This window comes from Epinephelus lanceolatus, chromosome 19 (assembly GCF_041903045.1).
Source record: "Epinephelus lanceolatus isolate andai-2023 chromosome 19, ASM4190304v1, whole genome shotgun sequence".
Taxonomy (NCBI): domain Eukaryota; kingdom Metazoa; phylum Chordata; class Actinopteri; order Perciformes; family Serranidae; genus Epinephelus; species Epinephelus lanceolatus.
In genome coordinates, this window is record NC_135752.1 from 33,472,678 (window position 1) to 33,500,664 (window position 27,987).

General features: G+C 41.5%; 1 protein-coding gene across 3 annotated transcripts in view; it reads left to right on the forward strand.

The window, feature by feature from the left end:
* Positions 1 to 575: 575 nt before the first annotated feature.
* Positions 576 to 27,987, forward strand: part of il11ra (interleukin 11 receptor subunit alpha) — a 78,523-nt gene continuing 51,111 nt past the window's right edge. For 2 of the 3 annotated variants that reach the window (XM_033647436.2, XM_033647437.2), the window contains exon 1: positions 576 to 721. The gene's annotated coding sequence lies outside the window, so the exon portion shown is untranslated. The remainder of the gene's footprint in view (positions 722 to 27,987) is intronic. The other variant, XM_078161846.1, reaches the window with a different exon arrangement.

The window sequence follows — 27,987 nt, forward strand, 5'->3', positions numbered from 1 at the left end:
AACATTTTTTCTTTTAACTCGTATATTATTTCAACAAATTCCCAGATTTATTTCCAACTAATATACAACTATCCCCAGGCTATTTGCCACCCAAGTAAATAAATAAGCAATAACCCCGGTTTATACAGTCCAAGTAAATATGCACTGCCCTGACACAACCTTTCCTTGTCTATATATCTGCCAAAAATATATTTTTTAATATCTTTTAACCAGTTCCTTGTAAATGTTTAATCATTGCTACCCTGTTGATTAAAAACAGGTGAGAATCTTTCTTATCGGTGTCTTCTGCTATTTTCCCAAGTAACAGGAGTAAGTTTTTTATTAAGTTTGCAGCTTGCAGCACTACCAACCACTTTGCAAAATTCCACATTAAAAGTGCTGCAAGTGTAAAAAGTGCTCCTGCTCCTGCTGCAGGAGACCTGTCTGTTTTCCCCACGCCACATTCCTCAGCCCTCAGACCTGGGATCAGTGCTGATAGCTCAGCCTCCATAATCCCCTTACAGTTAGGCCCCGCCCACCCCGCCAGGTGATTGACAGGCGGCTCCTCCAATGACGCGGCGGGAGACCGGTCTGGCCTCCTCCTTCCCCTCCTCCGCCTCCTCAGACTCGCTCCTGTGCTCCGCTAGTCCGTCCGAGGGAGCCGAAGAACAACTCGACAAAGTCCCAACTATGGAAGGCGACAACATAATAATGCCTGCTTGACTCGGGGAGATTTACCAAGGTAGGTGTCGGTGTTTTTAAACTGGTTTCACCGGGCAGGAGGAGGGAAGTGGCGGGTAGGACGCTGCGTGTGTGGGGGGCGAAAAGTTTATCCGCCTCACTACACGGGACGGGAGGGAACACAGGGCATTTTACTCCAGTGTTATTCACAGTGGGGATGTGTCACGCCGCTAGCTTACATGTTGGTGCCTCTTTAGCTTGTGTGGCACCCCAAACACTTCCTATATAACATGTCTTTTTAATAATATGACTCACAATTATCCCTCCAACAATGTCACAAAAAATAATGGCTTTATTGTCATTTTAGGTGTGATAATTGTCACATAAAGTGGACTTTTTTTTTTCACTGTAATGTAGACCCTTTGCTGGAGGGAAGCAGCAGCTAAATATGAGATAATATTAATTAATGCATTTTATTGCTAGATTTAATTAATGATGCCTTTTAATTTGATGGTGTCAACTGTGGTTTGTGAGGTGTGTGTTTATGTGCATGCAACACTATATGTTATCATATTTTACAGGGCCAGTAACTGCATTGGCCACCTTTGCACTGGTTTTCATTGACTTGTTTTGCCCCTAGCTCCCAGACACTAGCACAGAAACACACTTGGCACTGTGCAGATGAAGCGTTGGAATCGTGAGTCACCCAAAAGCACTTGTTGATTTAATAAACAACATCACTCTTCACCCCTTGCTCTTTCTTTTTTTGTATATTTATGTACACACAGTTACAGTTCCGGGGGCAGCCGTAAAGGCTAATGCACCGAGTCCACAATTAGAAACAAACACTGTACTCGCAGACGGACTGGGAGAGAGAGGCAGAGACAGTGGGATCAGGGGCTTGTTACAGATGTGCATTCCTCCAGCCAGTGGAGTGTTCAAGCCTTTAAATAGAGCTCGACAGGAATGCAAACAGACCAAGCAGAAAGACGAAGCCTGAGGGCATCTCGGGAGTAGGAGAGGGAAGGTTGGTGGTACAAGGAGGCTGAGAGACAAGGCTGTGAGCTCATTTGCTCAAAATTAGCCCAACTGGTTGCTCTTTTGCAAACGTCTCCCTATTTTAAGCACATGTGGGTCTAAGTTCATGCCACTCTGCTGTACTTTAAAGCACCAAGAAAGTCATAAGAAAGATTTAAATGTGGGGTCTGTGCTCTTGCATCACCGTGTAACATTGCACATTGCGCACCAGTGGTAAAAATCCTGTGACTTAAGGTCAGTGTATGCTCGTGTTTATCAGCCAGGCTGGCCTGTGATGCTTCAGAGAGATGATACAGTGAAGGGCACAGGAGGAGACTCTCATTCATGTGTTGGAACTTGTATTTCTGTCTTGAGTCATCGTTTGGTCGGTGGTTTGCTTTCTTATTTTATAGAAATGACACATCCGATCAATGGGTTCGTGATGTATGAGTGTGCTGTATGAAAGCCAAGCTGTGGTAGTGATTATGCTTTAGCGTGTGTGTGGGTGTGGGTGTTTCATTTATGCATAACATAATTCAAATTAAATGTACAAAGTGTTTTTCCTTTGCTCAAATATACTTCAACATTTTGTCATGGAATTGTGGCTGTTATGTTCTTCTGCTGCTTGAAATGTTGACAACAGAGCGAAATTTGTCTGGCGTATTAAACTCAGAGGAAGCTCAAGTTGTTATTGCTTTGGTTTGCTCTAGAGGTTGACCGATATTGGATTTTGTGGCTGATGTAAAAACAATAGGTGATTAGGGTGCTCTCACACCTGCCCTGTTTGGTTCGGTTCAGTCAAACTCAAGTCTATTTGCCCCCTGAGTGCAGTTCATTTGGGCAGGTGTGAACACAGCAATCGCACTCAGGTTCGCACCAAAACAACCGGGCTGAGACCTTCTTGAAGAGGTGGTCTCGGTCCCAGGTTACAAATGAACTCTGGTGTGCTGCGTTTGTGGTGAGAACGTGTTTCGACCTCAATCTGCACCAACTGCATCCCTGAGTCCCTGATTCGGACCAAAGCAAGACAACTCTAGGTCTGAAAGCACCTTAAGATTCTCAGGTACACAATGACATTACCTAAACTTCATGAAAGGAGCCTCTGTTAGAGATGGGCAGTATTTCTGTTACTTGTATTTAGAGTACAGATTTCAAGCACTTTTGAATAGTTTGTAACTTGTAAAAAATGCAATTGTAATTTTAAACAAGATATTTTAGTGGGTAGAAACTTACTACTACTACTACTTTCACAACGATTCATTAAACATTAAAAAAAGACATGACAAGGTCAAAGCCTTTGCAGCCATCGGCCACTATCAGAGGCAAGATCGGCCAATAATGATAGTTTGTAAAAAGCCTTTCGGTGCCTATTAATTGGCCAAACCAATAATTTCGTCGACCTCTAGTTTGTTCAGTGCAGGGGAGTCACTAAAGGCCCATTTCCACCGCAGGAACTTCGGGGTAATTTTACGGGGCCGGGGCCGTTGGTGCGTGTCTCCACTGCAGGAACCACCCCCGAAGGACAGAGTTCCGGAACTTTTACGGGGGCTAAACAAGTCCCTGTCTCGGGGTAGGTACTCAGAACGGCCCCGAGAAACTCCTGGCTGGGGCTTGGGGATTACTTGGTGCTGACTGGATATACTCAAGGAGAGATGTGACGTCAACAGAAAGCAACAAAATAGCCGGCATTTTTAAAACTCAGCTGATGAGGATTAGCTCGTTCATATAGCTTTCGCTGCCATGTAAAAAAACCTCACTAAATGGCCCGTGAAAAAAATATTCTTTCCAGCGGATATCTTATTACAACATGATTGAGCTAAAAAGCAGTTTTGTGTTGATATGTGTGGTATTTATTCAGTTTTGGGAAATCACGATGTCTAGAAAGCATCAGCTGACAGGGACAGCTAACAGCAGCAGCAAAGCTAACATCAGGACGTCATCTGTTAAAAGCCTCCCGTTGTCGGATACGACATGAAACTACCCCAGTTAGCTCAATCATGTAACTAAGACATCCGCTGGAAAAAATATTTTTTTCACGGGCCATTTAGTGAGTTATTACAGACACCGCTATCGGCTAACGGCGTCCCTACGTCGCCCCGGTAAAAATGGTCGCGCAACGATTACGTCAATCCAGAGGCAGCCTGTAACTTTACAGGAACCTTCCTCGTACTCCGCTCTCTCAGTGGAGACACGGCGGTTGAGAGGGCCGAACGAGAGGACGTTCCTGTAGTAGTTCCTGCCCCCCAAATAGTACCAGGAACTTCTTCAGTGGAAACGGGCCTTAAGTGTTTGTATGGCTAGAGTTTAGTGTGTGTTGCCTTCTTTCGGGGTAACCTTGTGCTCATCACATTCACAAGTCACCGTACTGACAAATTTTGACTTTCAGCCTTTGTCGGTTAGTATCTTGGTTGCTTGAGAGTTAAAAGGGAATAGGCTGTAGTTTGTTAGCTGTCTGCTGATCAGTCAGTGCCAGTTCTTCTCCTGCCCTCCAATGTGGCAGTTAAACAAAGACAGATCTGCTTCAGCCAGTCTTGCAGCTAATACGACCCAGGTTTCCAGTGGTCCAGTGTTTGATCACTGTTTATTTCTTTGTTTTAAAACCCATTCAGCTAATTTAACCTTGTCAGCTGAGTCAAAGCAGAGAGATTTGCTAATTGTTGTTTGAGCCCAACCAGAGTTACTGTGTGCTCTGCGGCCAAACACCTGGCCACTCCCTGCACCATCTCTGTCAATTACAACAGTGTTTGCTCTGAAGGGATTTCACCTCACAGACTGGGTGGCCTGAACAGGAAGATGCTTCTTAGTTTTAATCTCAAGCTGTCAAATTCACAGTGCACTAAAGAAAACAGAAGATCGGCTTTGAACCTGTGCTGCAGAACTTCAGCACTTCCACTCTTTTGACCGCTTTACCGCCGAGAAAGTAAATGTACACAGAGAAAGAAAAACGACAGACACCAGGCACCTTGTTGTTTGCCTCTGGGAAGTTCGCCTGCCCATGGACTCCCAAGTCTTGCATCTCTATAAAAGGAAAACTGGGGCATATTTTTGCTTAACAAACATTTTGACCGGAAAAACTGTAATAAGGTTATTTAAAAATACAGTGAGTGAATAAATTTGCTCTTTGGACTCGAGGTCCTACAGGGATATCCAAAAAAGAAAGGGAAATCCAAGGTGCTCAGATTTCTGAGAGTAGTGAAGTCCCTTAATTCAAACATGGCTGACATCGACACATTTTGAGGCCTTTAGAGCTTTTCAGGGTGTAAAATAAAGGAAATGTACAATGCTGCTTTGTCATCAGAGTGTTAAAGAAAATCCTAAAAGTTTAAAAGTGTAAAATCAGGCTTTAAGGCAACACATGTGATACATTTAGTGAAGTTTGGCTTTGTGTTTTGATGTTAACTGCAGTGTCGTCCAGAGGGAGGCTCATACTTAAATTCTGAGATTAGCACTTACTGTAAAATGACTGTCGCGAGCCAGTTTTGGAGTTAAAATAGTATTGGCTAGAAGACATTTATGATAAGTTTAACTTTGGCTCCAGCTTAAGGTGGGAGTCGTTTTTAAGAGTAGCACTCAAGGAATCAATCGATCAATTACACGAATCCTCAGAGACAGATATTTGACCTGCATCTGCCCCATTGTTCCTTCGAAATCCTAACACTTGTGACATCTGCCATACGTTTGATGAATGCAGACGTGCAGTGATTTACTTGGTCCATACTTCAGTGCATTTTTAGTACATCTCACTTCAGCTAAACTCACCTCCAAACACCTCATTCTAGTCAGAGAAAGGTACTGTTATTCAGCTCGCCTTCTGCTTCGCCCGATTCCCTGCAGACAGCTCTCCCTGGCAGTCCAATCTCTGCACTCGCCCTGGCCAAAAACCACATGCGCACACACATAGACACAAGTATGCACGGGCTCCACTTAGACCTTCACACAGACTCATGCATGCATGCACACATACATGCACGCTGCAGACACAAACTCAGACGATCCAATACTTTTTGTGCGCACACCCTCCCCATAATCACATGCACACAAGGCTAAACTCGGTCCAAGCCTCCATACTCTCCTCTCCACACTCATATTTCACTAGTCACACACAGAGGGCCCACGGCAATCAACTTTAAATTAGAGAGAAAGCTGCTCCAAGAACTCGAATGCTTGCTTGCCAGGTCTGAGGCCATACTGTTCTTGGTGTGTGTGTGTGTGTGTGTGTGTGTGTGTGTCGCAGAGAAACAGAAAGAGCCAGCTCTTGATATTAAACCAACTCCGAGGGGCCTGAGTTGGGGTATTTCTTCTCCTCTGTGCTGCTGTTCATGCACTTTATCCCCGCTCATACTAACCAGGAGCTCTGCTCGATTGTTCAGTGCGTTAAAGGAGTTTCTCTGCAAGAAAGGGTTGCAAGTTATTTAATCCCAACCTGGCTTCTTCGTTTCTTGCTCTGCTATGATTCTTTACAAAACAGCTCCAAGCCACAAGGTCAAGCCACTTAAGTAGGGCTTGACCTTGTGGCTTGGAGCTGTGGCTTCTTTTGACATCGACTGACCAGTGAGGACAGCGATAGTGAAAGTGTGCTGGATAACAAGGGCTCTTCCTTCTAAGGAAATGTGAGGTACGCTCCCTGCCCAGCTTAAACCTCTGTCAGTGATAGCTCTGCCTACTCTACAAAACAACTCCCTGTATGATTGGTGAGTGATGGTTGAATATAATGGCAGCTCTGCAAAGAAACCCAATACTCGCTCCTTGATGTATGGGGACTAGTGCCAAACATCTGAAGTTCGCTGCATCTGTTTCAGATAGAAAAACTATTTTTGCCAACGGAATCCATTTTTTTTTTCTGACTCTGGAAAATATCCCATCATGTCACATCATCGTCATTTGGCCTGTTATTATCATATATAAGATTATCATGGATAACCACTGTGTAGAAGACTACTACAGACACTGGATATCCTAGGAATTCAAGAAATTATACAAAATGACAACCAAAAGAACAAGTAATGTTGTTAATGTTGAAATCAAAACTGTCGCAGAGCATGATAGAGCTCTACTGCAGGCGTGTTACAGAACAGAAAGCAGCTTTATATGGATATATGATTATGATTATGATTTCTATGAGCAGCCAGATCACTTCTTCTTTGTCCTTTTAACTAGACGTGGAGTACTTTCTCTTTTGATTAGTGTTGGGTTGATTTCTTGTTTTGCCAGTCTGGTCTCGTGTATGAGCTTAAACTGGTTTGATTTTATGCAAACCTGCTAAACCGGCATTTGTCACTTTCTGGAAAATTAAAAAGTAGTCTAAAATGACAACCTATGTTGTGTGATGAATGTTGCATGAATGATAAGCAATAAGGCAACATGATCAATGTAATATGCTTTTTGACGGACTAACGGAGCCACTAGTGTCTGAGAGGCTGTTAGCCGAGCACGGCAACATCAAGGAGATCTCATTTCAGGAGAGGAGGCATGGCAAGGAAATTAAAAAAAACTGCACCAATATGGAAAGGTTTTGGATTTGAAACCAACAAAAGAATTGTCCTAAATAGACGCGAGCGATAGAGCGCTGATGAGCTGTTGTCGGACGCTGTGTTTCTATATCTGTCGCTCACTTTGAAAGCACCGCAGTGGACGAGGAACAGCTGATTCATGGAGTTGAAATGAGGAATTATCTATGTGATAACTTCTTATTACACTACAAAAACCTACATAAGGTGGAAGCTGGCTCAAGGGAGATTGCCAGGGAGCTAAAGTTTTTGGTGAGGTAAATTACCCCTACTAATAACAAGCCAGGCTACTTGACGTTGGCTGCATTGTTTGTCATTTCTCGTAAATATCACACTATAAAATGTGTGTTTACTGTAAGTAACGTAACAAACTTAGGAAGAGATCAAGAAGGCTACTCAGCCATCTTTCAAGTGATTGCATTTCCCGTCTGATCTTGAGCAAACAGATGATAGTTACCATATTTAATGGATTCAGTGTGGACAGAGAGCTCTGATGTTACCTAATGTGATACAGTAGTCTGCCATTCATTTGCCGTAGGACGTTGTGTTATTTTGTTCCACTTGAGTGGCTGCTGAGTCAAGTGCAACACCTAGTAAAATTCGGTATCCTGGTCTGGCCTGGTGTTTGCTTAACAGAAAATGGATTCCCCTGCCCCTCCCAGTTTGACTTAACAGAGTCACTACTTCATGACTCCTTGTGGTGGCAGTTATCAAGTAAATGAGGGTGAAGTGAAGGGAAGTTAACTAGCTTGTGGTAGAGCAGAAACTGAAAATGGCGGACAGCGGACAGCACCATCATCTTTCAAGTCGACAGTCTGGGCCCACTTCGTCTTCTACAGAGTCAATGAGGACTATGTGATATGCAAGACCTACCTCGTATGGCAGAATCTCTGTATTGCGATACCATTGTTAATGTGGGCAACTTATGATACTATGGTCTCGTAACATCTATTTTCCTACATGGGTGCTGCTGAAATATTGTCTTTGTCACTAACTTTTAAGACCGAATATAGGCGTTGTATTTGTTATTCATTCGCTCAGGTGGAGACTATCACTGTGGGTGATGGTATATTTTTGTTATCCTGTTTTACATTTGTCTATTTAACTTAGGGCGCCATCAAAGCAGCGATAAGGGAAGAAGAAGCTGCAGGAGTGTTAAATTTCAAACTGCACTTACGTAATGGATCCGTTTCTAAACAGGATGAGTTCTTTAGTTTACTGTGCCCACTAATAGCCATCGTCTACTTGTTTAGTTAATCTTTATACACAGAAGTAATACATCCTACTTTATCCACTATTGGCATTATCTCTAGCATACATCTCAGTATATAGATGTCGGCCCTTTTATACCACCTGAATGGTTGGTATTAATTTACAAGAGTGAAGACATTAGAATTGGTGTGATGGTAGTGAAGGAGAGATGATAAGGGATCAGACCAGGACCACTCTAGTCAGACAGAAATTGATTTCCATTTGCAGTATATTTGGCGGTATGGCTCTGTTCTGGGGCCTCTTTGCCTTTCCTAGGCCTGCTGAGAGAGCACACTTCTCTGCCCTTCCACGCGCAAATGTGGAAAGCCTGGGGCAGAGAGAGCAAACTTCCCTGCCCTTCCATGCGCCTACATGGAAAGCCTTAGGCAGGGAGAGCAGCAGCAAAGACCCCCCAGGAACAGAACAGAGCAGCATCAATGACAAACAGAAATGACACTGATAAGTCAGACACAGCATGAAAAGGAGGAGAGCTGGGGTGGAGGCAGGTTGCAAAGCAGCTTGCTGACTTACTTGTGTACTTTTACAATGGCTAACAGCAGAGGACTGGTTGATGTTGACAGCTCCACTGTCAGCTTATCACTTGTCGGGGTGAATAACTGCTAAGTTTGGCTACTCAGCAAAACAGTATGCATACTCAGAAAATTTCCAGGAAAGATAAACCTTAAAGAATGTGCTTCCTTTCCTTCCCATGAGCACATGTGCTTAATGATTCTCTGGATCTCTACAGGCCTCCACTGCTGAAAACAGACATTTTTTATCTATTGGTCACAGAGGAAGAACCCCACATTCACTTATTTGACCATTTTGCTATCAAATTTCAGGAGGAGAGGTTGTGTGAGGTTTGTATATATGACTGCGACCAATCTATCAGTATCTCAAGAATTAATAACCGCATGCACATAAAATTTTCTGTGCACTTCTGACATATTGCTGCAATCCTGCCAATGAAAGCAACAGCTATTCGGTTTGCCATATATTCTGTAACTGCTCTGTCCAGTGCAGTGTTGACTGTAAAAATATAGCTAACTAGGGAGATTATTAGAACTTGGCAGAATTTGAGCGTGTGCTGGAAAAACACTCTATTGATTTGCTTTGGTATAAAATTCTACCTCCAAATCTCAAGTGGTCGCATGCCAAACCAGCATGAAGAATACTGTGGATTGATTTACAAGCTGCTGTGGCAGAATTGCACCAGCGCTTTGGCTGCTCGATGTTGACTCCCGCCCTGCAGGTGTTCATATTTACCGTCACTGCCAACCTGAAAATGTTCTGTTTGTGAACCAGATGTCTGACACGAAATTAAAGCTGTCCCCCAGCTGAGCACATAGATCCACCGTGCTGTTATTCGACCAAGTTCATTAATGCACACTCACTTTGCCGTCTCAGCGTGGCTTATTTTCAGATGCAGTGAAGAGATCTGTCGGGCTATATTACAAGTTAGACAGCCAGGGAGCTTTGTTACATGAAATAGAGCTGCGCTTTGTGTCCAGAGTTCACACTCACTAGTGAAACAAATAGTTTAATTGTTGTATTTCTCTCTCATGTGTGAATACTAGACACATTGTTTTGGAAAAAGCAGGCGGCAATCCCTGAAGTGTGGCTTGTAGGCAGCTGTTGCTAGGTTTGGACGGACTGAATCACCGTCTGTGCAGGCTTTAAAGACATTAGCCGTGCTGGCTTTGATCCAGAAAGGCCACAGCATGGTTAAACTTTAGACAGTGTGGATAATTCTGTCACTGAGGCTTTACGAGATACTCTGAGCTTTGAGGATGAGCAACTGGCTTTAAGGTCGGCATGTCACGACACCAGAAACTTAGCAGTTGATACAGATACCAGCGACAATGAATGATTCTTAATACCCGAATTCAGAAAAACACAATTCCTTTTTTATGACCAGATGCGGCAAAGCTGTTGCTACAGGTTCATTCCTCCACATGTTGTTGTTCTTCTTCCTGTGATGGGAGACGTTCTTCTTCCTTTGTACTTTAATGGCAGACCAGAGCACTTGTGGGCTTACGCTGCCCTGTCAGGCCTGAAAGAACTGCATCTTCAGTACCGAGGGTACTGGAGAAAGAAAGCATCACGTCTTCAGAATTTTGGCATTGGCTTGGTACTGAAGTATTGGCTTTCATGACATCCCCACTCCCCACAGGGAGACACTGTGTTATCAAGTGCTGCTGAAAGTCGTGAACAGATCTCTCACTGTGGCACAAGTGGCTGAAAAGGGTCATGGTGTGAATACTGCATGTGTGTCTTTGTGTACGGTCATCTAAAATTACACTCCCTGATTGTGTGAAATCATTTTGCATGATTACATGAATCTTACAAAAAGCCTTTGCCACCACTGTGCAGGTTTTGAATATGCAGACCTGCGCAGACTTTATTTATTTGCATGTGGTGTAAAATGTTGTGATGCTTGTATCCACTGTAGACTAAAGATTGGCTTTACAGTGGAGCTCAAATGATTTACTGATCAGCTGATAACAGATCATTAATCAGCAACTACTTTGATTATAGATTAACTGTTTCAGTCAAATTTTTACTGGTTGTAGTTCCCGAAATGTGAGCGTTTGATGCTTTTGTTGGCCACATATGACCATACGTTTTTTGGTTTTGGACTGTTGGTCAGATAAAACTACAGTTAGATGTGTTAACTTAGGTTTTGGAAACTTGTAATGGCCATTTTTCCTTTTTTTTGACAAAATAATCACCTTATTGAAATAACTGTTAGTTGCAGCCCTTCTGTATTCACATGCAATTCATTATCTTTATTTATTTTTGTCTATTCCAGGTATTTTTATTGGGCCAGGGTTAAATGACATATGTCATGTTGCAGTGTCAGCCCTAGTTTCGTTTTACATAAAGAGTTTTGAAATAATAAGTTCACAGATGCAGGAAAACATGAACATGAACATGGAAACAAGACAAAAAACAGATGCATTAAATGCGCATATCGTAAATAAAATGTCTAGATACAGGACTTTTAAACCCCCTCTATTCCCCTTTATTTTAAAATATATTGAATCATCAGTGTTTTATAGATGTGCCCCCTCTTTTCTGGTAAGTAAATTTAAATTTAAAGCCATCCACTCGAAAAATGTGTTTATCTTGTTGTTACTTGACTTGGATGTTTGAGCTTCGTTGTGTGCAGATGATGCCTTTGCAGTTTGTTTTCACATTCATCTGCTGAAGGGGGAAAGTTTCTCTATGCTCACCTCAAATCTCAGTTTAACACCAGGACATAACAGCAGGACATCACAACTAGGTTGGAAGCAAATTACAGTCCACAGTACGCAATTTATAGACGTGTGGTGTGGAAACGTGACACCTCTCCATTTCCAAGGCTGAGAATTATTAGCATTTTCTGGTTTTGTTAAATGAGCGAGAGAGAACAGAATAAGATGTTTTACTACGCAGTTGAGCATTCTTGTGGAAAATCATATAATACACACACATTTGAGTGTTTTTTAAATGTCTTGAAATATGTCACTTTCTTCCAGTTGTGCCGACTTAGTGCAGACACTTAAAGAAAGAATGTTAAGGAGAGGAGAGACAAGTTTAGATGGCTGGCACAAAACACTCCTATTAACTCTTTTATTTTGCTCCAGACAAGAGTTTGAGCTAAAAGGATAAAATGTAAGCGTGGGTGGTCTAGATTTTTAGAGGCCACACTTTGTTTGAAAATGTCACCGCTCATGCACTTTGTGTAAAAGCAGCATCTAAATTCCAAAGTGTGAGATGTAAGACAGAGAAGCCATCTGCAGTCACCACCTCGGGAGGTTGTTGTATTTTTGCTCATCACTCATAGCACACGCCCATCCCTGTCACAGACACGCTCGTAAACCAGTTCATTCATTCACCTTCTTCTAAAAATGGCGACGACACTAAAATGATGGCGCAGCATTGAGGAAGTGGTGAGACCATCCTGTCTGAGCAGAGTCGGCTGTTTGGTGTCCGTCTTCTTTGTTTTCTTGGTTTTAGTCTGCGTTGGACATAAATCTGTGTTTCTCCCTTGCTGAAACGTCTTGGCCATTAATTCCAGGATATCACATGCTCCTTGGAGTTCCATGGAACAGCAGGTGGTTCCAAACGAAACCAGACTGACTAAACGGGAACAAACACACACTGGATTTGACTTTATTTGAGTGGGAAATATGGTCTGGATTTGGGGATTTCTGGGGAGGAGCATATATGTTTTTTCTTTTTTTTTTGTCTACCTTTGGTACTATTAACACCCAGGGCGGGGCGATATAACGACTATGTACGATATATCGATATATTTCCAAGCAAGACATACATTTAGACAGCAGTTCTCTAGCAACACTGAGAGACACACAGAGCTGCTCCTCTGTTTAATAATTAGTCCAGAGCAGTGGTTCTCAAATGGTGTGTGTGCCGTGGGATTTTGTGATAACCAGATGATACAGAAAGTTACGAATGAATTTTTAATTGACTGTATCAGTGTGTCGTGCACACCCATTTCCTTATAAAGAAGCAAACTCTACCTAATAAATGTCATTAAATTAAAAAAAAAAAACCCTTCACAAGAACCTATTTTTCGCTGTTTGTGCGTTTGAATTATAAGTGTGTGACACAGCAAACCTTTAAACCTCTGTAGCTCCAGTGCTGTGTGCAAAAATGTTAGCATACAGCCCTGCTTTTTATTTCATATAATTTTTCATTTACATGTTGTGCAGCTGTATATTTTTAATTCAATCGTGTTTTGTTTCTCAGGGATTAAGATACGAGTGTTCTAGCTTGAGTCCTGTGTTTGGTGGAATAACTTCACTATATTGAGTCACAAACCTGACAGATTTGTTTTTTAGGCACTTCCCTAACTGGCCCCCCGAGCACTCAGTCGTACTGTTACTGTTTAATACTGTAGATGTCATATTTTTAGTGGACCTGGTTGTGTTCATGTGTTCCTGCTGCAACAAGGTGACTATTTTTACTGGACTGCTCATACATAATTGATAGACGTGTCTGTATAAATTATGTGACAGTTATGATGTGGCGAAACGTCTCTGGGGCAGCAAAAGTGTGTGTGCAGCTATGATGATGATGATGATGATGACATAATGCTGTTGGAATGCCTATGAACGATAAGTGTGAACTTGCTTCAACCATTACCACACATCTTCCCCGTTTCCCCTCTTTGTTTCCTCTCTCTTCCTTCCTTTCAGTTTTGTTTCCCCCTTGTTTACTTTAACCTTTCTCTCCCTCCTTCCTTCGACCTCTTTATTATTTTATTGCTCTCTGTCTGACTCTATCAGTCTGCCGCCCTCGCTTTCCCTCCTTCGTTGCCTCTGCCGTGTTTGTTGTCTTCATGGAGCGTTAGCAGCCTTAAAGGAGGATAAATGGGTGTTATCGAGCATGGTGATCATATCAGATTTGGCAGGCAGGTGACAGAAACAAATGAGGATGAAGCCAAGAATAAACTCGCAATATTTCTGAGACAAGTTCATGTTTACACTCGGCTTAAAATGTCCAAATTCTCATTTCTGACATAGACAGGGGGAAGCTTGAAAGATAAGAATCTGCAAGGAGCAGACCTACGTGGAGATTAATGGTTTTGTGAGAGAATGACAAATATGAATATGTTTTAATGATGTTTTAAAGGCTCAACAAAACACTTTATATATGTGAATGTGTGATAGTTGTGGTATCATAACAGCCTGTCACAGGTTACAGCGTGATGATTAGAGGAGACATGGCAGAGCATAAAGGTCCAGGTAGGGAAAAAAACAACTCAGTCATTTAGGACTATTTACTAAAATAAAGAAATCCCCTGTTAGATCCCAGGGGCATTTTTTATATTTGTTTAAATGTGTAATTTGTGGTAGATTTTATTGAGTTGAACTATTAATATTATAATCTCACTCTGAGTTACTGTTGTTGTTCACAAACTAAAGAAATGAGAGTTCATTTTTGTTTAGTTTCTACTGAATATTTGAAGGCGAGCTGTAAAACTATATCACTTATTTTGCTACAGAACTGTTTTCTTAAATCGTTAATAAAATATATATATATTTTTTTTTAATTTATCTGTCATATCATCAAGGATATCATTATTACAAAACTACCCTGAAATATTAGGATATTATTTTAGGGCCATATCGCCCACCCCTAGTATTATCCCGATACTTCGATACGATACGATCACGTGATTAAATAAATTAAGGCCCGAACATACTCGGGCGCACTATAAGCGGAGTGGACTCCGCGAGGAATGTCCGCAGTCATTCGGGCTTCCATAGTCGAGCGCACTTCCGCATTGTAGTTTCCTGTAAAAATGTCCGTGAAACACACTACATTACCCACAATTCTTGCGCGTCAATGTGAAAAATACATGGTGAGCAGTCACTGGTGCGCAGAGCGGAGTCCGCACGGTCGTAAAATCTGAGCTCTGCGCGCACAGGGCTTGCGGACGTCCGCTTTTGTTCCGGGCGGACTAGGGCTGTCAGAATTGCTCAAAAATTACTTTCGAATATTCCTTCTAAAAATAACTCATAGGTTCGAACCATTCGAATTTTTTTTTTTTCACATCATGTCCACAAGAGGCCAAACTAATACAAGGAAACATACTTGTATATGTATTAATACAAGGAAACATAACTACTTGTAGGTATTTTTATTTCAACGTAAACGTCTTTGAAAACATTGACATACCTACACATTAAAACACATAAAACAATTATCTATAACTTTACGTTAGAAATGACCGTGGACCTCTCGCTGGCCCCCCCTCTCTGACCCGTCAGGCCACACTGCTCGCGGAAGCGCTGCGAGGAGCCTTGAAGCGCCGAGAAGCGAAGCCAGTTTCCTTTCGGCGCCCATGTTAACCGATCGTGTCATCCACACCGGCTGCGCCGCGCCGCGCAGCTCCGTGGCCGGCTCTGGTCTATTTTCTGCACGAGCCGCGAGCGAATGTGTCAAGCCGGGTGACGGGGACAACAGCTGGGAGCAGAACCGCTTGTTGACCAGCATGGAGAAATGTGCGTCTGATGTGAACGGAAGTGCTCCGGCTTGTGCCAGAATTTCAGTGCGCTGCGCTTCGCAGCACCTCCGCGGGCGGTGTGGCCTTTTATGCAGTGCGTTCAGTGCAGCGGTCCAGGCCAACGCCCTCCACAATTGAATATCAATTTTCATATTCGAAGGTCCATTTTTTTTTTTCAAATTCGAATTTAAATTCGAATTTAGAATATTCGTTGACAGCCCCAGGGTGGACCTTGATACTTGCGACTGTGTGACAATACGATATTGGCACACAAAAATATCGCGATACTGTGCTGTATTGAGTCCTAGTAACATCAGATGTAAATGGGGCTTATGTACCATCTTGTGTGGCTTGGGCAATCTACGCAGTTGAGTTAGCCAGTTCATGTTCTGTAGTTGCAAAGGTCATTCAGATTCATCCATCAATCCATTTTATATAATTGTTAAAAATAAAGTTGTTTGGGTGCATTCTCCAGATACTTTATAAGAGTAATTTTGTTCATTTGTGGTTCCTTGTTATTGTTAGATGTTCATGGAAATATTTCTGGAGGCAAAGTATGTGCTTTTTGTCTTTTATTATGAAGTAATACATAAAGAAATGTTGTCATAACGATTTAGTCAATTAAAGGCTGATAAATTGCTTAAAAGTTCGAGCTGATTACTATTGGTTTGAGTTCTGAGTTCTTACAAGGGAGACCTGGCCAAGAATAGCATGAGGTCTCAACAATTAACAAATAAAAATAACATAACAGTGCATAGATTTTTATAAGATAAGACAAATCAGATAAATCAGTTGCACTCAGACAGTCTGGACTTAGGCTAATAGAGTTCACCACAGTTTTACACTCATTTACAGTCACGCTATCTTAAAGTTGGAGATCAGTCTGCAGATTGTTCCTGCTGTAGCTGCCGAGAACCGAAAAGCTTTTTTCTCCAGTTCAGTTCTGACTTTAAGTACAATAAAACCATTTCCATATTTCATATTCAAAAGAGAAGATAAGTAGGTTGGAGGTTTATCAAGACAAACTTTGTAAATAAAACATACCAGCGACTGAGGCAGCGTGAACATAAAGCAAATTCACTTAATACAAAACACTGATGAGTAAGAGATCACATCACAACACAAAATACAAGTAAAAAGGTAGACTCCATCAACTTCCATTTGACACTAAAGAAAAGCAGTAACTTGAATAAGTGGTAAATCAGAGTTGGCTAAATATGGCATTGTCTGCCAACTGCAGTTTGTTGGAATTTTCCTGCCAAACTGAATGTTCTTTTGAAGACAGCTTTATTGCCGGTTTTAAGGTTGGTTGCAATGACTCAAGCAGGCAGTGTTGACATCAGTGCATTTCAAAAACACTGCTCAGCGCTGAGACAAATGCAAGACGTGGAGATCTATCCTAACAATCTAGAACAGATAAATAGACATGACAAATGATCCTCAGCCGTTGTTTTCTTTCACCAAATGCGTGGTGTTGAACACATCAGATTGAAGTTGTTAGTCGATGTCAGTCAAGAGATATTGCAGCGTGAAAATATGCAGCATGCGCCAATCCTTCATTTTTAATAGATTTAATTGTTAATTGTTTTAAAAAAATAGGTGCAGAGAAAAATCTGTGTCCTGTGTGAGATGAGCACATTTGATGCCCATATGGACTCTGTTTAGTGAAACGATTTTTAAATATATGCTTTTCCCTGGGTCAACAAAGGCTGATGTGTTAGGTAACACTGCGGAGGAAGACAGCAAGCGTGTCCTACTTTGAATATCTGTAAGAGCGTCTCCATTCTGGTGTTTCTATGCACAATGTCAATTTGTGAAAAAAAAACTTGAGTAAAAACATCAGAAATTAATTAATTAAAGAAAATCAAATATCGTAAAACAGTTTTTACACTTGGCAGAGGTGGAAAAGTTGTTGTATTGATTCAAAGGAAGTATGACTAAGTGCAGCGGAAACACACTTGCACAGCAAACAATCCATGGCGCTCAAGAAGCATGTCACTTAAATGTCACTGAAGCTCATGCTCCACACATGAGACATGACATTAGAATTGCGGCAGGCTAAATAGATGTGTGTGTGGACAGATATGGAGACAGTAAGCATCTTCAAATGAATACATGAAAGACACATTAATGCCATATTTCGTCACTTTTTTGACATGGTTTCCGATCGGTCAAGGGTTGACTGATGCTCTTTCAATACGTCATATTATGGCTGGCTCTTCTTCAGCAGTGCTTTAATGGCACTGGGCTGAGATTTAGCGCTAGTGTACCAAATGTTTATCTCAATGCGCTCAACTTTTGATATCCCCATAAGAGTTGTGGATCATTTTCTTTTGCAGATTTTTGTGAGATGTAGTTCAATTTTTTCATTACATTTCACGGACGCTGATTTCTACAAAAGATAGCAAAGAAATCTAAATGCAGAGTTAAATTAACTTCCACTAATTTGAAATTACCTGTGTGTACTTGTTGTCAAATTGTCCAAAGATCAATTCAACACCTAATGCCTTAAGGACACTGACTTGATTTTACTGCCCTAGTAAAACTCTTAAGTTACTATCAGGACTGAGTTTTGGCACTTGATACCTTCAAGGTATGACCGAAATAACTTGGTTCTAAGTAGAATCAAAACATCTCCAGTCAAATACCTGCATTTGATCATTATTGCGTCGGTGGTCTGATCCTGGACCACGCCGTCTCGTCTTCGCCAGATCAGCAGACTTTCTGTTACAGCCATCTCCAGAGTTGCTATCCTCCCAGCAGACAGTCAGTTCAATGTCCAACTGGTATGCACAAGCTTACCAAGCTTTAACTATTGTTAAACCCGTTTAGGGATGCACCGATCCGACACCTGGATCGAATATCGGCCCTGATATCAACAAAATAGATGGATCGGGTATTGGAAAATGCAACCTATACCTGAGGCGATCCTTTCCCTTTAAATCTATTGCGACGTGAGCTATGTCTGTGTGGAGATATCTCACACTATTTCAACTGCTGAATTGTTTATCTTTGTTAAAATTTTATCTTAGGAAAGAACTGTGTAGTCATCAATGCCTGATGCCTCTAGTCTTTTCTGTTCTACATGTAAAGGTCAATAGCTTTTTAGGTCAACCATGGTATCGGATCGGTATCGGGTATCGGATGATACTCAAAACCACAGCATCAGGAACGGTATCAAAACTGAAAAAGTTGGATCAGTGCATCTCTAATAAGAAGCTCACGCTCAGCAGCAGCAGCAGCAGCAGCAGCTTCAATTTCTTTGGTCACCAGATGTTACAACATTAATTACACAAAACGTTAATGTCTAACAGCGCTGGTGGCCAGATGGGTTGTTTGAAGAGGTTAAAGAGAGGTGTTGTGTTGAGTGCCGTTAAATGAGTGTTGTAATGCTCTCTTTATCTCTATCTGTCTGGTGATTGAAACAAATAAAAGCCCAGGCTATTATTTTTTGGTAGACATGTCACTACATTCACATTATGGGTATCGAATGAAGTCGTAAACATACGCATCTCCTGGCTTAACATGTACAGTTATGAACGTACAGTGTCTCTTCTATTAACACACTGTATTTGATAGAAGTTGTCAGTCACGGAGTCAAACTGTTGCCTCAACTAGTGAGATCATGTCGCACTTTTTCTGGTCTGACAGATTTTAACTCTGAAAACTTCCCACCCTCTGATTAGCCTTTGATCTCAAACAGGCTTTTTAATCTCCTGGATCACGCACACACCGCACACACCACACACACACACACACACACACACAAGACACGTACGCACAAACACAGTGTGTCTCAACATCAACAAACTTTGAAACCAAATCATGGCGGTGCACTGTAAATCAGCCCCCTATCTGCGTGACTATCTGGGCAGTCGGCAGTTTGCAAGCCAGGTCTGTTCAGCAGAGCCAAGCAGTCTGATGAGGGCTGTCTCTTTATATGTCACTCATTTATTCTGAGAGAAACTTTGTTACAGTGGGTTGTATCCTGCTTCCTGTAAATGGTTCAAACAATAATGAGTTGTTAATGATTTTTGTCTTGCAGAGGCCTCTCTGTTGATTGAACCTGCTCAGCCTGCTGTAGTCGTTATCATGAAATGTGTTTGCTCTAGTGAAGATGAGCTTTGCGAGTGTTCACTTGAGCCTGTCAGATATAGGGTCTGTTTGCCCCACTGTCTGCCCCGACTGAATAGTCCTACTGTAGATCCCACAGTGTACACTGCAGCTCAGCGCCCCTGTTATGCCTCCGCCTGGCGTACGGTGCATGGGGGCTGTTTACTGTGTGATCTTTTCGCCTGATCCAGTCATAGAGAGTTTGATTCAGCATGGCATATAAACGAAGCCGCCAAAACTTGTTTTCTGTTTTTTAATGGTGGTTTACAGTTCATGTCTGGAATGATATGTGGTCGACCACCAGTGCTACCTGGTGTAACACTTTTTTCAGATGCACAGGTCTGCATCTGAGTTTCAACGTGTTTTTTGTGTGCCACAAAAATGTTGAAGTAAGGTGTGAATATTACAGAGCAACCCAGATGTTAGATGTTTTTCCCGGACATAAAACTATCCAAATCATCTGTCACTCAAAGCCCTTTGAAATAATCAATAGTATTTTGTTTAATTTTCATGGAAAAGAAGGTGAAAGAGTGTGTTTTATGGTCTGTGACAATTGTGACCAGTGGGATAATGTGTTCTATCTACCATTTATTGATCAGTTTACCATAATCTCCTATGATGTTATCAAAATACTTGTACTTCCTGGCTCAGTTATTAAAACATTTAAAACTCGGTCTCTGACAGTCCCCAGCATTTCCACTAGAATGCTTAATCATATTCTAGAGTGACTACTTTACATATCAAAAACCCTTATACATACTTATAGGTTTATCACCACTTTGTCAGTGGCCTTTTCATTCACATATGACTTGCTAGGTATCCTTCTGTGTCTGCTGTTGACGTTCCAGAATGCGCTGCCGATACTGTGACATCAACAAAAGCATGTGATAAGGTTTAGGAAAAAATGTCCTGGTTTGGAATTCAGGAAGGGAACACTCTGCTCCTGGGTGAAAGTCCAGAGTTTGTTGGACTCACCCACCCTATACCAGGGCTCGACAGTGCGAGCGTTTCACTAAAAATAGGTGTGTGCGAACTGTAAAAAATATTTAGGGGCACATGTGCACATAAAAAAATCAGCCGAAGCAGCCTGTATTTTTGTCAATAAAAAAATATGATAATCTAACCGCAAATGTTGGAGGAACTCCAGCCACCTTTCCTTTTCCCCGTGTGACACGGTTATGGGCGGTTTTCCAAGCCACTGTCTGCACAATGAATATAAGTCCCACTGTCGGCAGCGTGGAAATAAGTCAAAGTGTGGCGGAGACGAGGGACCGGGAAAAGCGGCGCACCTCCGGGGAAGCCTGCTCTGTTCTCCTCACAGTTAGGGACCGTTCTCCACGGCCAGGCTGTCGGCTGGGTGGGAATAAGTCAAAGTGTGGCGGAGAAGAGGGACCGGGTAAAGCGGCGGACCTCCGGGGAAGCCTGCTCCGTTCTCCCTGCAGTTAGGGACCGTTCTCCACGGTACCGCTGCTGGGCAGGGTGGAAATAAGTCCTGCAGAGTTTCAGAGGACCTGGAGAATGTTTTAGGATAGTAATAACATTATATAAGATAATCATATTGCAAAGATAATATATATAAGATAATAACATTAAAGACAAAATTAAATTGCAATACTTTTTCAAAACTTGATGATTTTACCTTTCTGTACATTTTGTATACAAATTCATTAAATAATTTTGCTTGTAAATGTCTATTTGCATCACGTTTATTACGGAAAACACATTATTTGATCAATTTACATTGTGCCCCTAAAGTTCTTTGTGCACTCCTTACTTTTTCCACTTAGGAGCACATGTGCTCCTTGGGAAAAAAGTTAGCGTCAAGCCCTGCTATACGGACTTTCCTGCTCCTCATATTACGTCGTTACCAGCAGTGTTTCAACCTGACTCCTGCTCCTATTACGTAGTTACCAGCAGCGCTTCAACCTGACTGCATCCAGCAGTGTATCATACCCCCCTGATAGGTGCCATCTGGCTGACCAGCAGCATATCATAGCAGTGCCAAAGGTTACGCCAGGCGGCATTACATACTGCTTCTGGCGTCAGGTGTCTGATGCCGAAATCATTGTCAAAGCGGTAGTATTCGAAGACTTTGGAATGAGAACGGGCTGGAAGGGGAGGTCATAATCACTGATGAAGTTGTTCCTGTCATGATCTGTTTGCATAACTTCAGCATATGAGTTCAATCACTGAAGACAGCAGCTTTTTGATTTTTATTGACTACTTTAAAGGACAACTTCGGTATTTTTCAACCTGGGCTCTATTTCCCCATGTGTATGTGTGCGTATGATTCATGGGTACCACTCAAAAAAAAAAAAAATTTGGTTCAGTATTGAGCCGCGAACGATGCTAAAATGGTAATGGGGGCAAATGCATCCCGTATAAAAGTGCTTTTTTCCGCCAGTGACCGGTTCAGATCGCCAGTGCTATCTCTGTAAATAGCATATGGTAGCGGCCCTGGGGCAGTGGTGAGTGTGAATGAGTGGAGTCAGCTGTCAGTCAGTGTTGGAGCAGAAAGGCGGAAGTTGTCCCCGCTCGGTATTGTAAATGAGTATGTGTGTGTGAAGTGTGTGTTTTTTCGCTACTGACCGGTTCAGATCGCCAGTGCTATCTCTGTAAATACCATGCTAACTTAGCCTTTCCCTTACCTCTGGGCTGTGTGATGTCACGAGCTTTGCTCCACTGTGTCTGTAGCTCTCTCTACTCGTGGGACAGCCGTTTTGTTGAGGAAGAGGTGTTTCGGGATTGGATGTCTTCTCTTCTTCCGCTGGCAGTAGTCATCTTGGGAGAAGTGAGCACTGCAGACCCGATGGTCTGCAAGGTGCAGTGTCTGGACAGGAGTGTTAGCATCCATTTGTAGCACAACTAGCCACAACGTCAGCATCTCGCCGTCCGACAAAGGCAGCCTGTGAAAGCTGTACGGGCTGTTGCGCAACATCCTGTTCTTGCGTTCGGGAAAAAGGCCCGCTTATTTGAGCACTCCAAAAACTCCGGTAACACTCCAGGGGGTAGCACGTAAAAGACTCCGTCCTCTGACTCTTCTAGCATAACACACACTTCACACACACATACTTATTTACATTACCAAGCAGGGACAACTTCCGCCTTTCTGCTCCAACACTGACTGACAGCTGACTCCACTCATTCACAGTCACCACTGCCCCAGGGCTGCTACCATATGCTATTTACAGAGATAGCACTGGCGATCTGAACCGGTCACTGGCGAAAAAAGCACTTTTATACTGGACGCATTTGCCCCCATTACCGTTTTATTCATAGAGCTAGAGCTAGAGCTAGAGCTCATTTCACTGCTCAATACTGAACCAATTTTAGAACGAGTGGTACCCATGAATCATACGCACACATACACATGGGGAAATAGAGCCCAGGTTGAAAAATACCGAAGTTGTCCTTTAAGGTGGTATGCATTGTCTGCATCGTCACCAAGATCCCACGTATCCAAAACTTCACCCAAAGTGAACCTACAGAAGGAAGAGTAGAAGGTTAGGTAGAATAAGAACTACGTATGTGTAGAAGTACATATACATTAGATGCATATCCCAGTGGTCACCATTGTTGCCGTCAACACGCCCCAGCTGAACAAAGCTGAGTAATTCCAAATGCACATATCAATACTAGACACCTTGAAGATAATGTGTACCAAAATTCTCTGTCCTATCTTTATGTAACACACTTTAATAACCTTTTGTTTGGGAGCTTTGATGCAGCCATCCTCGTCTCATGGTGCAACCAGGAAATCAACAGCTCTGGTCATGTGACAATTTAAACATGTGACACTGCATATATTTCATTTAGACCCTTTATTATATCAATATTTGCTGGAAATGCATTGATACATCATTTGGTATCATTTTTAGAGCCTTATAACTGGAAAAAAAAATGTTGTGGTTACTATTGTCACCAGGGGGATTAAATGGGTTAACTGAGGTACTTTAGTTGTGACCCCACTGGTCAGTCCAGTGTTTATTCATATTTCAGCCAATATTAAAGGAAGTTTTTCTACGTTTTTTCTCTTGTTATTGTATTTTTATGTGGATCTTTTCCACCCCCTTCCCTTTCTCTTGCTCAATCTGCAATGAATTACCAGCAAAATCCCAAATGATGAGAGTGGAGTTTAAAAGGAACAAATCATCTGAAGCAAATTACTCCCTGTGGTCAGATGATGCAACTTCATTGTGCTTATAACTTAATGCTGCATTTACACAGCTTAAAAGGGAAAACGTGACATACCCTAACAATAACAGCACAATATGAATGCAGTCAGTAGGTTTTTATTTTTATTTGATATTTTATATTTGTTTCATTTTTTCCATTCAGTTTTGCTTCCTTTGGTCAGAAGAGCTCATTAGTTCTGTGTGTTTTTATTTTTATGTCCTTGTCTCCATTTTTGGTGTGAAAGCTCATTGTTCTGGTGTTCTTCCAACACACTTACCAGTAAGTGATGGTTGTGAATCCATGGCAGTTTCAGGGCTGAGCGTACTGAGCCTCAGCATGTTCTTGGGACAGACTAAAATGTGTCTGTAGCGTGATTACAAAGACCGGTCACAAACTGGTCAGATTCATAATCTTGTTTACTTATTCTTTGATCGGATAGCTCTTGATTTAATCCCAATTTTGCTAATTTTAGACGTCTTTATTAAGGTAATGAGCTTGTACAGCTGCATGTGCTTAGACGAAATTGGTCATTTGAGAAGTTTGGCTTCTTTTGTTAAACGAGAGATGGTTTACATATTTTAGCCATCGATGATCCCTCTGCAGTCGACATATGAAATGCTTCACTTCATGTTTGCCATTACACATTGTCCATTAAAGACCATCCAAGTGTTTGGTTTAGAGCATCCAAATGTAAATGATTTTATGAACTGTATACATTCAGCTAATGCTGTAAGTTTGTGACTAGCAGGACAGGAATGCACATGTATTAAAATGTGGAGTACATTATGGATTATTCAGTATCTTCGCGCCTGCCTTTGGTTTTTGTTTGTCTCATTTCCAGCAGCATTTTTCAACAGACAGTCAGACAGTAGTAATTAAGAAAGCATGGCTTTGTCGTTTTTTATGCTCTCATTGGATTGTTTTTTTCCTCTGGTTTGGAGTGACTGGAAGTTAAACTTGCTGTTTCACGGCACCCTTGTGTGTAGTTCAGCAACCACTGAGGTACTTAAAACACAATTGTTCCTCCATTTCTCTCACTATGTGAACACGTTTGGTTCTTTCTTTTTTCTCTCACTCTCACTGTTTTTATTTTTGTCTCAGTCGATCTACTTCTCTGTTTCTTCCTCGTTACCCCGTTCTCTCACTTCTACTCAGTTACCTACTAAACTCTCTACCTCTTTCTCTCTCAGCATGTTAGGACTTCAGTCAGCCAGTCAGTAGTAATGGGGAAAGCATGGAGTTCCCAGCAGAGTGACTCATTGCTGTAGCAAACAGGGGTCGTGTGTGTGTGGGTGGAACTGGGGTGGTAGGGGGCGGGTTTTCTTCAGTGTGTGTGTGTGTGTGTGTGTGTGTGTGTGTGTGTGTGTGTGCCCAAACATGTTTGTGTAACTTGGGTGTATATGTTTCCCATGTTTCCTTCCTGCTCAACACATGGTGAAAGCTCTTTGCCGGCTGTATTAAAGGTCATCTGTCGGTGAAAGTCAAACATACATAAACTTGTGCACGCTCAAACACGCTCGCAGCCAATATGGTGCCACGGAGGAAAAGGCATTGACTTTACGACCTCAATGTTATGTTACGTCGTTATCTCTTTTTAGGTCTATCCCATGTAACTCTATTTTACTTCTTTTATCAAAAGGCTCACGATAAAGTCACAACATGTCTCAGCTAGACATGACGTTTAATGTAAGTGCCATTTCGTAGGCAACTGGACTTGCTTGAGTTCCTTATAGACGTTTCACCTCTCACCCAACTGAACTGAACTGAAGAAGCCTATTGGACGAGAGGTGAAACTCAAGCAAGTCCAGTTGCCTAGGAAATAGCACTTAGGATTACCATGACCTGGATGTCTGATGTCTTCACCAAGACATTTAAGGTTATTTTTAGAATTAGTCAGGCTACTCCAGAGCTGTATCATATGGCTTGTGAGTGATGACAGTTTTCACAGAATATAAAAAAGTTAGGCTCCTTTGCCTGTAAGTCCACAAATGTATGAATAGATAGAGGGCAACGCCAGTGTCCAAGGGATTTAATAATTTATTTCAATGTATTTTGGGATGAATATAATCAGTTTTTGCTGTTATGGTTTGGACGATGTTAAGAGGAAACATATGTAGTACACTCATTTTATTCCCATATCTCTAACCAGGTAACTTGATTTGTAGGTATTTATAAAAGTGCGATTCTGGTAGATTGGTAGATCATATGATTTTGATAAGTTCTCAAAAGTATGTATTCTTTTGTCTGAATCTATCTGAATATGTAGTCAAGCCATTACTTTTAAAGCCCAGATTTTAAAGGTATTGTCATTTAGGGTTGGCTTAAATTCCCTATCCATTGCTATCTCTCATTGAAATTAGACCCCTTTAAATAAGCTTTGGTTTCATGTCATTTTTTCAAGGCCAATAATGTATTTTTATACATATATTTTCAATTTTTCTAATATCTTTAATAGTCATTTTGGCAGATACGTACATTTTGTTTAATTTCCATTTCTTTCCACTTTGCTGTAATTACATAACCAAACAGTAATTTATCTGACTTTAGTTTTAAAGGTGGTTTTCTTACTCTCCAAATTAATTTATTAAAAAGTTTATCACATTGGTTGAAATCTTTTTTTTTTGTATGTGAATTGGCAGGTTCTGAAATGAAAAATAAATCTTTAATAAAACATTGTTTTAATAATCTCAATTCTCCCTAAATTGTTAAGGGGATTAATATCAGTATTTTTAAAATCTTGTTTAATTTGCCTCTCCAAAGCCTCAAAATTATATTCGAGTATCAGTACATTTATTTTAATTAAAAAAAAAGGGCCAAACCCTGGAGAAACTGCGATAATGTTAGATAGTTTTTACTGGTTCTAATATCCTCCTGCATCATAAATTCAAAGTATACCTTCATGGATGTAGTGGAACGTACATTTTGTCCTAGGTTGCCAACACAAAAGCTTTGACATTTTAGAATGACATGGTTTGGGTATAATGCTGTTAATACTGGAGGGTCTGTGCACACCTATCTAACACATTTTGTGTCTTTTTGGGTCAGTCTTTCCAATAAAACATAAAACATTTTAATGTCCTATACCTGTAATTGGGGAACTACTATAAAACACACATTTTCTTCGCCAAATTCCACTCACAGTTTGTGCCACACTGCTCCCATTGGTTTACCTGCATATAAACTGGGTATAAATTGTTCCTTATAGACGTATGTGTCGTATCTATGACATCATCATTTGCTTGAAGTTTGAGACGTATGCAGGGGATCCTGGTGTGAGGGAGACAGAGTGTTGGGTTGACGGGGAGATATGGAGTGTGTGTTTGCTGAGTGGTTCTATTGGCAACTTTGAGCATTTTCACTCACACCATCATTCTCTTATTTGTTAGTTTAGTTAAAGCAATGCGTTTTGTTGGCTGGTTCTGCTGAGTAGCCCAGGCTTGAGTCTAATGAAGTCCCGTTCCTGCTGGTTTGGTGCTGTTTCACTTCCACAAGTACATCCTTTCAGATTGAGCCACCAAGAACACTGTGCTCCTTCCCTGCCCATCAAATGATCATTGGGATTACTTAAGGATTTATGACAACCTGCCGACCAGCAGTGTTAACAGGATCACCTTAGGCCATATGAATGGATGAGCAAGATTAAACGCCTTTGCTACTGTCTAATCACTGTATACTTAGTGACAATAACCATAATAATACAAGCAGCAGTATGCCGAAAGTACAAGCAATCAAGCAATAAAACAATGTCATCACCAGTGTGTGTTTATCAGTATTTGTTAAGAGGTTGCTACTCGTCTCTCATTCAGGACATTTACTCCTCCTTTTGGCTCCAATTCTGACACATCTAACACTGGCCACTCTCTTGAAAGACACAGATTAGCACATTTAACACATTAGAGAATAGTTGGAAGAAGAAAAGGGCCTTACTGGAGTTCTGATGAAGAAACCTCAGATGCAAAGGTGGTGGATGTCCCGAAACAGAAGATATGGCTGGCTTTTAGTGGACCGTGACAGTTGTCCCCCCCCCCCCGAAGAAATAATGATAAATGATTACAAATGATTAAAAATTCATGATTTTAAATCTAAACTAAACGCCCACTTCTCAAGTCCACTAAAAAGGCTAGAAAAACCATCAATAAAGAAAAGAAAAAGGTGCATTCAAAGTAAACAAAGTCTAGTCTAAATGGGTGGACTCTACAACCATTTGTAACTCAAACCATCTTCATATAAGGCAAAAAAACGCAC